The sequence below is a fragment of the Amyelois transitella genome, chromosome 10 (assembly GCF_032362555.1).
Source record: "Amyelois transitella isolate CPQ chromosome 10, ilAmyTran1.1, whole genome shotgun sequence".
NCBI classification, from domain to species: Eukaryota; Metazoa; Arthropoda; class Insecta; order Lepidoptera; family Pyralidae; genus Amyelois; species Amyelois transitella.
In genome coordinates this window covers 4862478-4880584 of record NC_083513.1, presented here as the reverse complement: position 1 = coordinate 4880584, position 18107 = coordinate 4862478, and the positions used below count along the sequence as shown (strand labels likewise).

General features: G+C 34.2%; 1 protein-coding gene across 2 annotated transcripts in view; it reads left to right on the top strand.

Annotated features, from left to right (window-relative positions):
* Positions 1–18107, top strand: part of LOC106137730 (homeobox protein abdominal-B) — a 90755-nt gene that overhangs the window by 27640 nt on the left and 45008 nt on the right. The window contains exon 1 of one of the 2 annotated variants that reach the window (XM_013338638.2): positions 8290–8582. The exons of the other annotated variant lie outside the window; for it this stretch is intronic. The gene's annotated coding sequence lies outside the window, so the exon portion shown is untranslated. Of the gene's footprint in view, positions 1–8289; positions 8583–18107 lie in introns of those variants that run through there. 2 annotated transcript variants of the gene reach the window in all.

The following is an 18107-nucleotide window of genomic DNA, read 5'->3' as shown; positions in this document are numbered from 1 at the left end:
CATAAGTAACATATGGCACAGTTCCCCTCTTCCCGCTTTCCCCTGGAGCTGATATTTTGGGAAGATGTTCCTCAACACATCAATCTTTCAGGTGACTTTACTGTTAAACGTAATGGATTATGGTGATGCGCCACGAGGAATATTTTAGGATCTTATATATCAACGTCCCTTAACTAGACTAAACATTTGTTAAAGCCCTCCAGCCGTGGACATATGAATTTGTTTCTTAATTCCCAGTTGGTTTGTTCATAAAGAATTAAAGTTGTTTATAAATAATGAGTTTCTAAATCAGCCTTTTTTTTCTAGTCCTGTAGGAAAATTCAAGTGGTCAAGAATTTTGTTAAGTTAAATTATATTCTTATAAAATAAAATTGTGATTGAGTAGTGGTCATTGAAAAATAACAAAACGTGTATTGCTCACATAGGTACTTAGTGTCTCAACCGTACACAAAGAAAGGAAGGAAAGTATCGGTATTTAATTTATTCTTTTGTATGACGTCAAAACAAATGCGCGTTAAAATAAAATGTTAGTGATAATTGTAGAGGCAAACAAACTGTTCGGTTCAATATTGTTATGTTAATGACCTGGTAACGATATTCAAAACAAGGTTTTTGGGATAGCTCATGAATAAAAATTTGAAGCGTAATAATTTAAAATTTACAGCCGCAGTATTTTTGTATAAATATAATAATATATTTTTTTCTTAATAAGTAATGCATGTAAGGTTAAATATATAGTTCACTAATTTATTATTTTAAATTTAAACCATGCATGAGATTCCTTCTCAAGCTAAATGTAAATTATCATGTAGACTCTTGCCGCGGCATGTATTGGTATCGAATGTTGTTTTAAAATTATTATCTTCTTCTTCCTCCAAGTAATAATCTCGGTAAGATCCTCACGGTAAGTCACGTTTTTAGACAAAGCGACTTCGGTCTAAAGTTCGTAACCTAAAGTTTCCTAATCCATATTGGACTATGATTTGAAAGCTGCACTAGATGATATGTGCTTATTCCTTAAGTCGCCTTTTACGACTTCCATAGGAAAGGTATTATGGTCTAGTTCTTTTTAAAAGTATCAGGAAAAACAAAGCACTGGCTACTATTAACATATGTATCTGTAACTGATAATTTACCTGGGACCGAAATCGTTTATTTGTTGACCCACGCTAAGGTCGGAAATGAACCTAAGTTAACACAAGGGCTCAGAACTGGCGACAATTGCCGGTTTAAAGGCTCGTTTCACTTTTACTGCGATAAACGGCCACTATAAAACTCTACCCGTTTCACTGCATCATCAGTACTTTTAAGATCTTGCAGAGATTTCTCTTGTGTTTGTCTTATTTTTACAACTGTGTTTTAGAAGCGTTTAATGGTCTGTGAGATATGTTGTTGATACTGGACATAATTTATGTCTCAAGTTATACGTTTGATTGCCAGCCATACCATGTAGGTATATTATTAACAAAAGAAGATGTAATAACTTTTATTTGTAATTAATATCCTATGATGCTGAAGCCATATTTGAGTTTAAGACCGTAATTAGCTGTGGCTTCATTGGATTAAGGCGTAGCCAAAACGTTAATTTTGTAACGACATTACTTATTGCTATCTTCTACCTGAATAAAACTTCATTTTCAACAACAAATTTTGTTTTGGTAGATTATATATATCAATGTAGAAGTTAAACTTTAGTCGTGTGTGTGAAATGATCGAAACATATTAAGAACTTCGTTGCGTATATATACCTAACTACAGTTTTTAAAAACGTGAATACTAATAGGTACCTATGCAAATTGGGTAAAAAAAACTTACATTAAACACGTCTCTTTCCTAGAGGCAGGCAGAGACTTGCCACGATCCCTGCATATTTCTGTCGCTTCATCCACATTCATAAGTCCCTTCTTGCAAGCCCCAGGATGTACTGTACTTACCTAGTTCTGTCAAGGTTTGTTCATCTAGGCCTTCCCACATCACTGATCCCATTCACACTCTCCTCGTGTTTTCTTAGCCAACCTGCTTTCATTCCTCCTCTCCATATGACCAAACCATCTCAGCATTCCTTTTAAAATACTTAAATGGGTTTATGGTTGACGTAAAAAATAAATTAATTCTGTCTCTCTGCAAATAAGATACCCGAAATCTTAATGAGAGGGATTAAGACATGAAGATAGGTGTAACGTTCTCATGCATTTATGGACGAGCCACAGAATACAGAGATTACATTTTCTGTATTCCGTGGGACGAGCTCATTAGGAGATACGGGGTAATGACGTCACGTAATGGATGACCGTTTATCATACATACTAATGCGTGGTTTGAGGGGTTCTAATGGATGGAGGGAATCGTTTGGGAAGCGTCTTGAGGAAATATTCTTGATTGAGTCTTTTTAAAAAGTTGACTTGTGTTTTACTGAATCATTGGGATAAGTAGTTATTAAAAAAGCTTAGTCTAATGTTTCCTGCTTTTGAAAGACTTGCATTGTAAAAGTCAATCATGGGATAGTTCTAAATTGTCTTTTATTAAGCAATGGGCTAGCAACCTCTCAGTATCTGCCATCTAATTGAATGTGACTTTCACATGTTTCGAGATAATTGGCTATGTCTACACTGTAAGTAATAAAGACGTCATTAATGTTTAAAATAGAAATAGATATCCTTAAACGTAAATATTTAGATATAGGTATTTTTAAGTTATCAAGATTTATTTTTCTGCATAAGGCTACGAAAGTCTACGCCCATGTAATTTATTGCTTGAATTTTTAAGAGAGTAATTCAGAGTTCTAAATGTACCTATCTACCCATCAATATAAATCTAAGTACAAATAAATGTCTTCATAAAGTGCAAATAAATCAAAATTTTAAATATTTATCGTATATTGCTGCCAAATATTCTAATCGTGATTCTCATAATTGCGATTTTACGACAAGCCCTTGGCGATGATACAAAGAGCTCACACATTAGTAGGAAATTCCTCGCGCTGTGCTACCAATACCAACTGCGAGGTAAAAAGAGCGGTATAGACCGGTTAGGTCACCCACACACGTGTACATCAGCATTCGGTCTGTGGGTATGGATTAGCGCGGGCTGCCGCGCGGGCGAACGTAACGTCACAAAATGGCGGCCGTAAAAACAAGTGAAGAGTGAGTTACGGTCGCCGGGGGGTGAGGTGGAGGGGGCCGCGGCGACCAATGAGGGCGCTGCTGAGCGAGCAAGCCGCATCAAGCCCGCCAACTCTGCTCTTTCTTTATGGCCTCGTTGTTTTTCTCTGGCGCGCTTTTTCCTGATTTTTTTGCGGAAACTGTTTTGGTTGCTTTGTAAGGAGATCGTACAATGTATTTTTAAGTATTTTCCCCTGTGTAAGATGAATATTGAAGAATGTTTACCGGTAAAAGTTAAAGAAGGTATCTTATAAATTGGACAAAAATGTTTATTTTAAATTAGTATTTTATTAAACTTTTGTTATTTTATTTGTTCTAACATTTTTTTCTGGTTCATTTAAGACTCAAAGTTTAAAAATAACGTTTACAGGCAATTGAGATTGAGACACATTTTTTGACATTTTGGGTTTAATTGCTATTACCGAACCGAATGACAACAACTGCCTATCTACTAAAAGTCAATCAACATACTATTTGTTACAGATATCTCGTGTTTATATTCCATAATCCTAAATACATTACACAATATTCACTTAAAAATATAACCATAGTAAACCAACATTAAAACAAAAATGGAAAAGGCACGGTACCGAAATAAAAGAGGTCCGTCGTATATTTATTTCGTGATTTGGTCCCATAGAGCAACCCGGCGTCGGGCTCAGGGGAAATATTTTATAGCGGCTGCCCGCCGGAGCACCGGGCATCACGCATGCTTATCTAAATTGAAATTTCAGTTTCTAACTGAATCCGACCACGCACCGATAACAAAACCTACCTGCTTCAAAACTATAATAAGAATAACTAGTTTTTAGATTTTGTTCTATTTTTATAATAAAAATGGAATAAAACACACGCTTTATTAGGAAAAAGTACCTAACACATTACAAACACAGTACATTTTTTATGAAACGGATCTAATTGTTTTTGACATATGTAAGTTAAATAACTAGGTATTGTATTGTTGTATAGATATGAACCTTAAAATAAAAAATATTTTATTTTTTACACTAGATAAAGGATAGATAAGTAGGCGTAGATTGCTTAGTTGAAAAAATATATACCTACCTATACTTATATAAATAGGCACAAATTACTACACTGTCATCCATACTTCAAATAAAAAAAGTTTAACAAGAACTTAAAAATTAAGCCGAAAGCTCGCCTTATTCGAGGCAATAAAATGTGAAAAGTTATTAGGCGGCGAACTTTGGGCGAAACTTGCACAGTAATAATTTACTTAAGCCTCGTCTTGCCTCTGTAATATCTCCTCTGACATATTTATTGTTTCCAAGGGGGTGCCTTCCTTGGGGTGTAGGAGATGATTGCTACAGAACACGAGATAACATCAAACTTGGAACAGCGACTTGTTTTAGAATAAGATGTCAAGATAAATGAGACCGAGATTTTATGACCCTATGGATTAGTTACTTTCATGGAAATGAAGTAAAAGATGAAGATTATACCTATATTTTTTGCAATAAACGCTAATTAAGTACCTCTATCAAACCGCAATGCTTCCGCTTATTAAAGAGATCCATAAAAAGGAGAAAATATTCGCTTGTAACGAATGAACTCAAAAAAGACAGACAAAGCCTCCAGGAATAATATATGCTACTATTACTAAAAGCGGAGCGCGGACCTCAGGTCCTTTAAAAAATCTAGATATTTTTATAATTTCTGGAAATAGATATTTATTGGCTGGCTTGAAATTTAAACTGCCTTGGAATGTTTGGAACCGATAGCCGTTAAGTCATTTAGGTGTTTATATTATTTAAAGATGATATAGACATTCTCGTACTTTATTTCTACCAAATACAACTTTATTAGTATATAATTAATAAGATAAGGTTTATCACAACACTAAGTTCACCTTCAAGCTGTGACCGTGAGACGGTGGCGGTCAACCTAATCTATAAGGTTATTCGACAACACTCACGAAATATCTTTGCACCCAATCATCATATAATTGGCTATATATCACTAACTGCACCTTGCAAATTATCTATATCCCAAATATCTCGGAGCAATTAAATTGTTTTGTTATTTTCTTGTTAATTATAAAGAGGCATGATTGCCAATCAAGCATTAGAGGTAGATACGTTTTACGATCTGTGATACCAATCTAAGATGCGCGTGAGCTGCCCCGTGTGAAATTTATTGTTCATTCTATTAAAGATAACTATATATTGAAAGCAAGAAATAGTGTGCAGTTTACGTTGATCACTTAGTTGAATGAGTAGTTGAAGAAACATAAAGAAGGAAAAAAACTTCGGAATTATGAATTGATATGTAACGGTTATCGTCTGATGAGATAGATCTTATTATAAAAAAAATATCTTTGAAATCCTCTTGGTATAGGATAAGCATGCTCTGTAAATGTATATGTATATATAAAGGTTACATCTTGTGGTGTTGGTGTGGACATAAATATTACCTACTGAAATAACGCATGTAAAAATAATGTAATTGTACCTTAAGGGTGTGTTTATACAGGCGTCTGTCAGCTGCGAAGTAAAATTAAAAATCGAGCGCTACGAACTACAAATAGGGTTGCCTTTGGCATTATATAATAAATTTATGAGTTGATAGGGAAAACTTTAAATAAAATCATGTTATTTAAGTTAATAAAATATAAATTAAATATTTATTGCACTATGTCTTAATGATTCATGGTAAGCTCTACGAAGTGCTACAGCTGCTACGAAAACTGCTACGAACATTCGGACAGGATTTTGTACACACTGTCTTTTCAAAAATTGATAATATATTTATGATAAAGAGAAGCTGAATTTCTTTTGAGAAGTTGGAAAGGTGTTTATGATTACACATATTATGAGCATTATGAAAAATTTATGAAAAACCTTAGAAATACTAAATTCAAAAACACTCAATTTGGTCATAAGTAATTGTAATAAATTTGCAATACATTTTATTTCGTTTACTCAAATAATGAACAGTTATTTATGGTCTTGAGAGTCGCCTGTCAACCCTACTTGGTCGTGTAGCGTTGGCGGGGAACGCCAGGGTCGTCGACCGCCGCCCGCGCCGCTCTCAAATACCGCCTCGCGATCCGCGCCGGTTAATCTCGCTCCACATAATGTTAGTCTGCACTAAGCCTTATAAATGCCATACTATTTCAAATGTTTTGATTAAAATTCCTTACATAAATTTAATCACACCTCTTTCTGGAGAGGTTGGCTGAGACTATCTTTCCACTTGACGTGATCCCTGCACTAGTTTATAAAAAACTGAACATGGCCTTTCAGTCATTTCAAGACGTTGGCTCTGTCTACATCACAAGAGGTAAAGACTCGAATATACGTATGTATGTTTATAAACATAGGTACATTCACAATCTTTTCATGCAGGCTTGTCCGTTCAATATTTACTCTTTGTAAATTAAGGTACAAACATTTACATATATAAAATTATATATTATATACATATTATATAGAAAAACCTATCGGTTAGCAGTTGGAAACATATTTTATAGATATATAAAATATGTTTCCAACTGCTTTTACATGGGACGTGTAACCTGATAATATTTTCGAATCAGTGACTATTATTTCATACAGCATACTTATATACTTGATGTAGCTGAAGATAAGTGTTTTTGACTGGTTCTATGAATATTTATATAGAATATGTAACTGAGCTTGTATGAAGAGAGTTATGAATGTGGACGAAGCGAAAGAAGTATGCAGAGATCGTGGCAAGTGGAAAGAGGTAGTCTCTGCCTACCCCTCCGGGAAAGAGGCGTGATTTTATGTATGTATGTATGTATGTATGTAATATGTAACTATGTAACTAACTAGCGATAATAACGGCGTCGCGTGTGCCGTGCTCTGGGGGCAGATATTGCTTCATACGTAACCCATCGTTTGAAATATAGGCAGTTGCTTTATATTTCATTAAACTAATTATAACACTTGTACTTCTAGTATTTAGAATGGGGTAACCAAATATGTAATTCGAAAATTTTTATGATATTATTACTTGGTAAAAATATCTAGTTTTGCGTGATTAAGTTCAATATAACTTTCATTTTGGGAATGTTATGCAGAAATAATTAAGTTACTCATTGCATTAATTCCAACATATACCTAAGGGAAAAAGTTATTTGTTACACCCACCATGTAATCGCATTTATGCGTTTGGCATACTTTTAAAAGAGTCAGTACGGAGATTAATAATACACCCAATTAAGGCTTTAGTTTCGAAATACTGGAAAGTGAATATTCTATGTGAGTCTCTTATTAATATTTCATTTATTTGGTCACCCTACTTTATAATACGCTCTGCCTTGATACTAGTTGGCAAGGATTTAATCGATTTTAATAAAATTAAATCTCAGTCGTACGTTCATAGCTTTTGGGGTTATTTATGAAAACGGTCTTGCTTAGTGTTAATTGTGTTCATAAAGCGCAGATTGGGTTCATATTAAATCTGTTCTCATGTGTACGAATAGGAAGGATGTGTAGCTATATGAAAATCAGCATTCAATTTGAAGCTATTAAGTATTTGAGAGTTTCATTTTCTTGAAATTTAATGTATGGTTAACCTGTTTATTATTATTATTGTCACTGTTTTTCATTATCTTTCCTGTCGCGGTTTCTCAAAGATTTTGGTAGATTCTTTTACTTTGCTAGACTGTGTTAAGATATTTAGCAATGCAATTTATATGTCTCTTGATTATGATTCTCGGCGTTGTCTGGACGTACTGAGTGATTGCGGACTGGCGCCAGTGCCAGGTATAAAGCATATTATTTTATTTATGTATATAATTTTGACCATCACTTTCCATCAAATCAAGTCGTCCTACTAACAGTAAACGTAATCAATCCAATCTAGTTCACCTCGATTTACTAGGAACTTATTTATACGTGTGTAATTTGCTGGTACAAAGTAGGTTGTTCTGAAGGCGCTCGAATTAAGACGTTTCGCAAACCACAAGAAATACTGAACCGGACTTGGCCGTTGGTATATTTACATAGCTACTAGCCTATAAATAAATACTTGCCCTCACACACACGTGCACAAAATGACGCTGTTTTAACTTTATTTTATTTTTAAACGTGCGAGCGGCCAGCGCGCGCCGCCTGTAATTTCGCGGTGGTCGCGGCGCGCAGGCGCGTACGCACGCCTGAATAAGATGGCGTCGGATTAATTCCAAGTTTGAATTAAATTTCGAATTACATAGTGTTTGAATATGCGTTAAATACTTCAAAGAATCGCTTTGGCTGCGTAAAGAAACTATAGCGATAATAGCGTGCGCCTGACGCCGACTCTTATCGGTCTCGTTTCCAGGACATTGATTTTTGCTCAGTGCTACACAAGTCATACATGTTTATAACATCGTATTACAGTTATGACTTTGTATTTTATGTGCTTGAAGAATTAGGAGATTTATGGATTTTAGTAAGTAATTTCTGCTTTTATAAAATGGCGCGTGTGGTAAGGACACGACATTACGTTTATTATATATTTAAAAGGTACCTAGTTAGGTAACATATGTTATTATGATGCTTAAGCTTATTAAGATGATTATATTCAATTAACAGCTATATAAATTAACTTTAAGATATCAATTCCCTGAGATAATTAAACTATGAATCTAAATATACAGGTTACAGATAGACGTTCTCAGAAGTTATTCTCAAAGCCGCCGCCGCTCGCTTTTTGTATGAAAATTGACATTGAACAATGATATGAACATATTAAACATACATACATACATAAAATCACGCCTCTTTCCCGAAGGAGTAGGCAGAGACTACCTCTTAAACATATTAAAATTAGATGAATTTATATTTCTATGTAAAAATATGTACATTCGGTTAAGATGTTATCTATGACATAGTTGAAAAAGGCTTTATTTTTTTATCATGCATCACTATAAAACAGGCTTAATTTTTACTGTTCAACTTTTATGTGGCTTAGTACTTAATCTTTGAGCCATCAGCACTCTCTGCCATTGTGCGTCGGGAGACCTAGTCTCCCGACATACCATTTTCTCATTATTTCGATCGGTCTTCATCATAATTATGTCTTATTAATGATTGATCAACGTTGATGAAGTATCGTGAGAAGTGAATAAATAGCCACTACCTACTTCTCTGGAGAGAGACACAGGATATTAGGTATGTATTTGATGACGTTCAGCGAATGCCCTCGGGTAGAAGACAGATTTCATTTCATGATTTTTATATAAAGGAAGACAACGCGGGACTCTACATAGGCGTGGTATATTCCGACTTGATGGTAAATGAATATAGGTAAGAAAATAATTACATTTTCGTGTTTCGGGTAGCCTGAACCACGGGTTTAAAAAAGACTTTGACATTGAAGACTTACCTAATTATAGGATTTAATAAAAAAAAATTAAATTGAATGCCTAAGAAACTTCTAATTTTGCAAATGAAATATAATATTACTATTGCAAATTGAGAAAACCTAAACACAGTAGGTACGGATAATTAACAATAATTTTAAATATTAATTGATATTTAGGAGAAGAACACAACTGCGTTTTTGATGCCCCGTATTCGTACTTAGAAATAAACTCTGACAACTTTAGGCCTGTACGGCTTTAAAATAAAATTATTTAGTAGGTAATTGTTGTTCGTCGTTGTGACCAACTCCAAAGAAAGACGTATCCGTTTCCAATGGCACTTGGGGCCGCACAACTTCATGGTTCATTACTTTCATTGTTTGAGCTGGCACCTAATTATGATCCGTCTCTACAGTATTTATTCTAGTGAATTGTAAGTGGATTGTATAAATAAATTTGCCGTAGGTTTACCTACCGCAAATTCTTCTGTCTCTTATACTCGTAGTTAAATTTACTTTATATTACACCTTTGTACCATCTCTGTATGTGTTGTGCTGTTTGTTATCTATGTTTTATTCTTACGGTGCAATAAAGTATTTTAGCTATCTATCTAGATTTTGTCGACCTCATTGGCATCGATCTCGTTAATGTATTTGAGGACTTAATGAAGGTTCAATCCCGGATCTGACATAGATATATATTTTTTTTCACATTGAAAATGGCATATTTATTGGATATTGCTATAGAAGAGTATGACTGGGATTGATGCCGCAACGTGATGATGTTTAATTTTCAAAACACATCTAACGAAATTTACAACTTAGCATTGACTGTAGCTATACTAATATAGTATTGAGTTAATATGACATTACATAAGTCTCGAACTTTGGGGCTTGAAAACTCTGTGTTTAATACAATACAGAAATTAACAGATTTATCAGTAAAGAACTAATGCAAGTGATGTAAAATCGTGACTCCAGCTATCATTTTATTAGCCGCGTTGTGACCACGACTGAAATTCGTGAGGGGCTGCAACAATCGTGTACACGTTTGAGTCACTTATCAATATTACCTGCAAAAACCCGTGATAAAGAAATCTTGTAGGACGTATATAAGTATTATATAAGGAATGTTAATACATAGGTATCTACATAAACTTGTACCATAAAATTACTTTTGCTATACAAAGCAAGTGAGTAAATTCAAAATGTTTCTGGGTATTTGGGTTAAATTATTCTTCTTCTTATACAATGTAATAAGGAATACTTATATACACACACATGGATGTACTAAAATTTGAGTAGGTATGATCTCCAAAAGCTGACGAGAACAATTTTCTGGAACAAGTAAGCTATTCTCTATTCCCCTTGTCAGGAGAGAATGAAACACAGGTGGCGCTATAAGACCACATGATATAATCATGTCATAAATAGATCATAGCACACATGTGCAGGTAAACCATATTTCGACATAATATTTGCAGACAACTTTGTGAAAATATCTGAATCGGGGAACGCTTTAACAAGAGGTACCATATTTAATAATGAAGCGGCACAATGCCATGGGGCTACGTGCTTCTTGGAATGGCAAAATTTTTATCGCAACCCCGTTATCGTGGCCGATCATAAATCTGTTTTCAAATCGTGAGTCGCCATTGGTGGCACCGTCAGTACAAGCTCATGTCGGGCATGCTTCCAAACCGAAATGGACCGTCCTTTTACGATATAAAGCATAATTTACGATATCCCATCGCCCTGATTTAACACGTTTCAAAGGCCACAGGGCACACCGTCGCATTGTACCTAAGTATTTGCGAATGCACGTAAAATACTAGGCGAGGCTCTCAAAATGCCACACTTATTTACGGGCTTAGAGTTCTCGGCATTTCTAGCCTGCTATTGGAAATGGCATGAAGTGAAATTTTAAATGAACGCTTCGGTTACAATAAATTATATATTTTTGTGTAATGTCATCGTTGACTTTAATTTATGTGTAATTTAATTCTTAATTACCATAATGTTTCAGCTCTTTAGTGGTTTAAAGATGCTAAATAAGAAAATTATTCAAATTACCATGTTTTGCAAGTTGTGCTGATTTCCGATGAAGCGAAGTCAAATGCCATAATAATTAAATGGGTATTAGTTTCCCAAATTACAAACAAAATTCTACTAATTCGATAATGTCAGTTGATTTTTCATATTTATTACTAGAAATTATACAAAATAAACAAAAATACTAATTTAAAAATAGTGACTTATTAAATCTTTTTTAAATAGAAACAATGAATTCCCTCTCAAGAAATAATTTCATTCCTCTGTTACTCTGTTGATATTTTATCTTTACTCAGAGGTAGATTGTTTATATACTTAGAGATTTATAGGTATTGACTCGCCAAGGTATTAATTGTAAGGGTTTATTGGAACAGTCAATAAATATTTATTGCTCTCTCAGCGAGAGTCAATTACGGTGGATTAACTCTGCGTGGCGATGTAGGTGTGAACGTATCTTTATGATATATCTGTAATTGTATATGGAATATATAAAACTGAATTGAGCTCTGGTTAAAGTATATAAAAATACTTTCATTGCAAAATAACATTAAAAAGTAGCGTAAAGCTAGCGTTGAAGAAGAGGAACAGAAAAGAAGGAAGAAGAGAAGTAAGATAAGATAAGACGGGCATTTCCGAGTCGGAAGCTTATGTTCTTATTAGTGTTACAGTCAGCTGCAGATTAATCAATGTCCGCCTCTTTCATAGTCATTATTTATTTCAGAGACAGTCTTTGAAATCTGTTACGCCAACATTATTTTTCATACAAAGTAAATCTCTAGGAGAGAAGTTTTTGTGCAGATGACTGAAAAGAAAATTGACTTGAAAATTCCATTTTGAAATTTTCCTATCCTCGGAAGAACACATGTGAAACTATAAAAATCATAATACTCATACAACTCAAATAAATTGGAAAATCTCGCTTTTAATTAGGATGTCCAATTACAAATTACCTACCTACTCATGGAAAATTTTTACTGGATAAAAAGTTTATTAGTAGGTGAAGGTTGTTATTTTTTGTATGACATAATACTGAAAATGTGGATGTTCTTCATACTCTTACATTAAGGAAAACAATCATAGCTAAGTACACCTTTTACTAACCTAGGATATGATGTAATTGTTCAGTTACAGCAATTAAAGAACCAAATAGGATTGATAGCAGTAATAGCTTATTACGAAACAATATGTCTGCTTATTAAATTTCACTAAGCGTTAAATACTTTCGGTTTGTCGATTAAATTGTTTCGTTTTACCGATTAAAGATCGTACTAGATATACTTTAATTTTTTAAGCTTAATAATGTGATATTAAATTAGTTTCGACATCGTTCGGTGTTCGCTTTGTCAGTTTCGACACAATAAAAAGTTGCAATATTTTTTTTTTGTCAATGTTATTTATTTCACTGACATCGGTTTCTTTGGTATTTTAAACTTATTTTAAACCTTTTATAGAAGCATAAATAAGTTTATGTACTACTTAATAAGTAACAAAATTTACAATTCATATTATAATCGAAATAAATACCCAAAGCTCTGAAATTAAATTTGCAAAGTAATACTAAACCATAAATTAAAAGTTTAATTTCGCCTTTCAATTATCTTCCTTACTATGGATGAAGCAATAATTTCAACGGTGTTACAACTGTTACCAAGAAGGCCAGCCTTCACCACCAACAAACAACATCAAACATAAAATGTAGCCCGCTACATTTTACGTCTAAGCGAATCTTTTCATATATTTTGTTTCTGAAACATCCATGAAAGTTGCAACTTTCATTCAATATTACTTTGTCAACTCCAACGCAATTTAGGAGTTATTAATACCTAAGTTATTATACTTCAATGCAAAAGTTTGTTTGTCACTCTAAGTATATCTGTTACGCTTTCACGGCTAAACTAATTTTAATGAACATTTTGTTTGAATGTATATGGAGCACTTATGCCCACATTTTTTAATATTTCACATGAGCAGTAGCTAGTTGAAGATAAATGAAAAATTTCCCGCACAAAAATTTTGATTTATAGGACATGATCTAGCAATTAGACTAGGCTGCGGGCTGCGGGTTTGATTTACGATGATTCATAGTAATCATGGAGTGCGATCCGGCAATACAGCTTTATGACACTGATGGATGCCTGTGGTCGGCCGCCATCTTGGATCGCTGCGGTTTGAACGACATTTTATAGAATATAGACATTGTGGGAACTGAAAGTTTCTAGCTCGCGCAGGAATTGCTTTTAAGTTTAGTATTGTCAAGGTGGAATTACTAATAAATATTTAGTATAGAAATAATAATATATTTGCTTTTGATAAAATAAGTTTCACTTTTTGAAGAACATAAGCGACTGTAAGAAAGTAACGCTGTGACTAGTTAGAGCAACCAACAAATGTTAAAATAATAGTAGAGAGCAAAAGCTGCCTTTAAAACAGTTTTGCTATAAATTGACAAAAAAGAACGTGTTATGATAAATTAACTCAAGTCCTAGGCTTAATGTTTCTTAAATAATACCGCTGTTATCACCCTCGATGGTCTTTGAAATACCGAAAATATTTTCGAAATCATTCCCACGGGCACTCTATCTGAAGTAATCCCTCGATTATTCGACAGTGCGTTGAGCCAACCAAAAGCAATAAATAGGGTACTAAACGTAACACTTCCACATAAAGAGATCGGCGACATAGCAGATACCGTGTCATCGGCTGTCGTCGCCTCGCTGGTACCGATAAACAAATCGTCGACTCTCGACCCTCTATCGTGACTATAAAAACTTAACTATCCGGGAACACGACACACCTGAATATAAATCACGACAACTACTAAACGTACTTATCGAAATATGTACGACACGATCCGTATTTATGAAACTTTTTCACGTTTGCTCCGAGCGAAACACTTGAGATCACGCACCGGTTTCAAAGCCAAACAGGCACGATTGGAAAACAATTTATTGCTGTCGGGAATCTTGGCTCACAGATAGGTGGTAATCGTGATTTTCTTGCACCGTGTAAATGGATACCAATTATATTTTTCTAGCCCAGATGAAACGACACCCATAAGTAACCCCGGAGTCAAATCTAACTTAGTGCACGATTACTGGGGCAGAACAGTAGGGACCTACACACTGATGATACATACTGGTGATAAAAAAACAACTTAGTAACAGAACAAAAAAAAAACTGGTCTAATTTTGGAAACAAAAAGCAATAAACCCGTGATTTAATTATAATATTGTTACTAAATTTACCTTCAAGTATTTTCCCGTTCAAAGACTTTGACTCGAGATCTTTATCACTCCACAACACATCATAACCACTTCATGCAAACGCTAACCAGTAACTGTTCAAATGCAAATCGGTCAAGAGTGAGTTTTAAAAATGAAAGTAATGTCCACCACAAAACCAAAACAGCCGACCAAATTGTTTTCCAATATTATGCAAATTCTCTTTTTCTTGCGCAAAGACAAAAAGGACTTATAATGTCAACGATTAGTTCAATTTTTTTTTTATTATTTGAACTGTTTTTGTCCGGTTTTGGACGAACTTTTTTTGTCAATAGCCGTTAGTAATTTGCCTAATGCGTATCGATAATTTATGTAAAGGTTACGCAAGGATTGTTCTCTTTGTAAGGGCGGCTACACTTTCGGTTTCAGCGTACTCATTTACATAACAGGGTGCGCACAATGGCCGCACCCTTCGCGCACAATCCTTTTCGTTTCAGTTTTAAAAATGTTGCATTGTTGACATTTTCTTGCGAGTAATAAATAAATCAAGCGTATTTATACACGGTCCGGTGCACGCAGCGCACACAACAATGTTGCAAAATGTTACCGACGTCCTGCAAACCTATTCCTTTATATAATGGACAGTACATAAACTTAACGACTGCACTTATATGTTTTGAAACCGTGAGAAAAACTTCAACACGGTTACACAGTTACACACATTCTAGACAAACGTTACCTATTTGTTTATTTCGTGTAACAAATTTGTTTTAATTAAACAATAATCATAAAAATTAAACAAGTGGTCATTGATGGTAAAATGGTTGAAATAAATGCCAATAACACACGTCATTATGGCGTATAATATCGTTTTACAACTTTGAGGCAATAAATAAATTGACTGCCGTTTGTACATTTTATTACGATTTAAAAGTCGATGACTGTTTGAAACGAATAATTGATTTACGGTAGTTATTAAAGTTAATTTGATACTATTAGGTGATTTTTGTTTTAATAATGAACGTTTAGATAGAAATAAATTATGGTCGTCTCTAGTTATTCATGGAGTGTATTAGTGAAAAGTGCCTTGATTCGATTACATATTGAAATCCATATTTAGTGTGTGCTATTCAGTGCTTGTTTCAGGATTAACAGGGCCGGGGGTGCACTCTTGACCAGGATACTGAATTGGGTAAAGTGAGGTTTTTATACGAAGGGACCGACCTATAGGACTTTTGTCGATTGAATTCACAGATATATAATATTAAAGTTCTGGACCCACTTACACGAAGAGACAATAGTTGGGTGTCGATTTTTAATACTTTTAGATATCTTTGGTGATAAATATATGTATGTGCTGTGTGCTGTTATAATAATATGTTTTGGTGTTAAATCTTTAATTTAATAAAGTGAACATAACAAAATAGAAGCAAATAAAAAAAGAAATAAAGTATATCCGCCTTACACTGCGTATAACTTCCGGTTTGCAAGTTCGCTACAAAAAAACTAAGTGATTGTTTAGTGTCTCATTTTTTCAAAATAAGTCTTTTAATAAACTGTGATTAATTACACCTAAGTATATATTATTGGTCAATTTAGGTCCTTTTATTGTAAGAGTAAACAAACAGTGACCGCATAAATAGTAAAGTTAATGAGGAAACCACCAATGACTATTATTTAGTAGTATATCACACTTACATGTTAATGATCAGTGTTTTCTACGAATGTTTCAGTTCTAACCGTTGAACACGTGTTAATAACTAATAAAATATTTAATGGTGCATAAAAAGTTGAGATTTATACCCAATGGAAAGAAATAACCTGTGTACTTATTATGATAGATTGCGGGATAATCTTCGACAAGCCTCTACGTTGTCCTCCTGTCATGAGTCCTGGTTAATCCTCATCTCTCTGGAGAGGAGCCCGGACTACGCCTTTAACCATGATCCTGTTTTAAAATATGTAAGTCGGCTTTCACGCAAAGGGACTCCCTTATTACCTCCGCAATTATTCTGATCAATCTTATAACACGGGCAATATAAACCATTATGAGATCAAATAAGTTGTCCTTTTTAGAAAAGTTATTATTTTAAAACTGAAACATGTAATTTTTTTAATGAACTTTTTTTAACTATCTCAATGATCTCAAAGTAAAGATAACTTAAATGTATCTAACAACATTATAATATTTGTTGTTTAACCAATCAGAAACTAAACCTTTCATAAGGCAGGTCGTACACATAAATTATGCATTTAAATATTATCCCAAACATTGCAGCGTGTAGGAGGAGGATTTTAAAGCCCTTGTACACGATCGGAAGGAATTTAATATGGTAATAAAAACAATATAGGTTTTTAATTTTTAAATGTGACAGTTGAAAGTTGTAATCACAAAATGTTTTGATTAGAAATAAGTTTATATGAGTAAGTTCAACGAAAAAAAAAGCTCACAGAAAAATACACTTAGGTATGTTCTTTTTGACAATACATCCTATATTGATACCCTGTGAAATTGCAATGCAAATATTTAATTGCTCATGAAAAAACAAATATAAAATTCCATCATCAATTCGCCAAAAACGGGCCAATTTTCCGCCCACACATTAAACTTATTGTTAAAAGTAATCGCCTACACATCGTACCGAGTCCCTTACAGCGAGGCGTGGGAGAGGCATCTGGTACGATCTGGCCCAGTCGTAAACAGACAGAATTAGGCGGCCGACCGGGAAAAGAAACTTTAAATAGCGGCCCGTAGCCTAAGATAATTACACGTGACTGTAAATTATGACTTGATTAAGAAGGCAGAGGGATTTGGGTGAAGCGAGGAGTTTAGCTTACCTAATCTTGATCCCCGAAATTGTTTTCCTGATTTAATAACAGCGAAGCGATTAATTTTTCACTGATTATTGACTTCAGTGCTTCTTCTATCTTCTGTGAAGTAAGTATAAAATGTAGATTGTGGAAGGTAACTTATTTAACTCTTTATTGAAGTAGGTACTATTCAATAAAGACACGGTAGGCAGGGAATCGGCATATCTTAGCAGTTCGCACTATAAAGGGATTGAACGAGTCGGGATGTGCGATTCGTAGGTAGTAGCTTCATCCTATGGTCCAATATTTACTACAAGATCTCTTTGTAAATTCTTTAATGAGCTTAGTACTGTCAAACCCACGTAACATTGCAAACAGAGATAGCAACCATCACACTTGTATATAAGTAATTATCCTTGTCGGGTAGGGCTCTCATTAAAAGGGTACTTCAAAAGGGTGCATCAAAGGGGTCCTCTCGCCCTCACTATCATTCGTCTCCCGTGTCCAATCAACTCACAATTACTACATT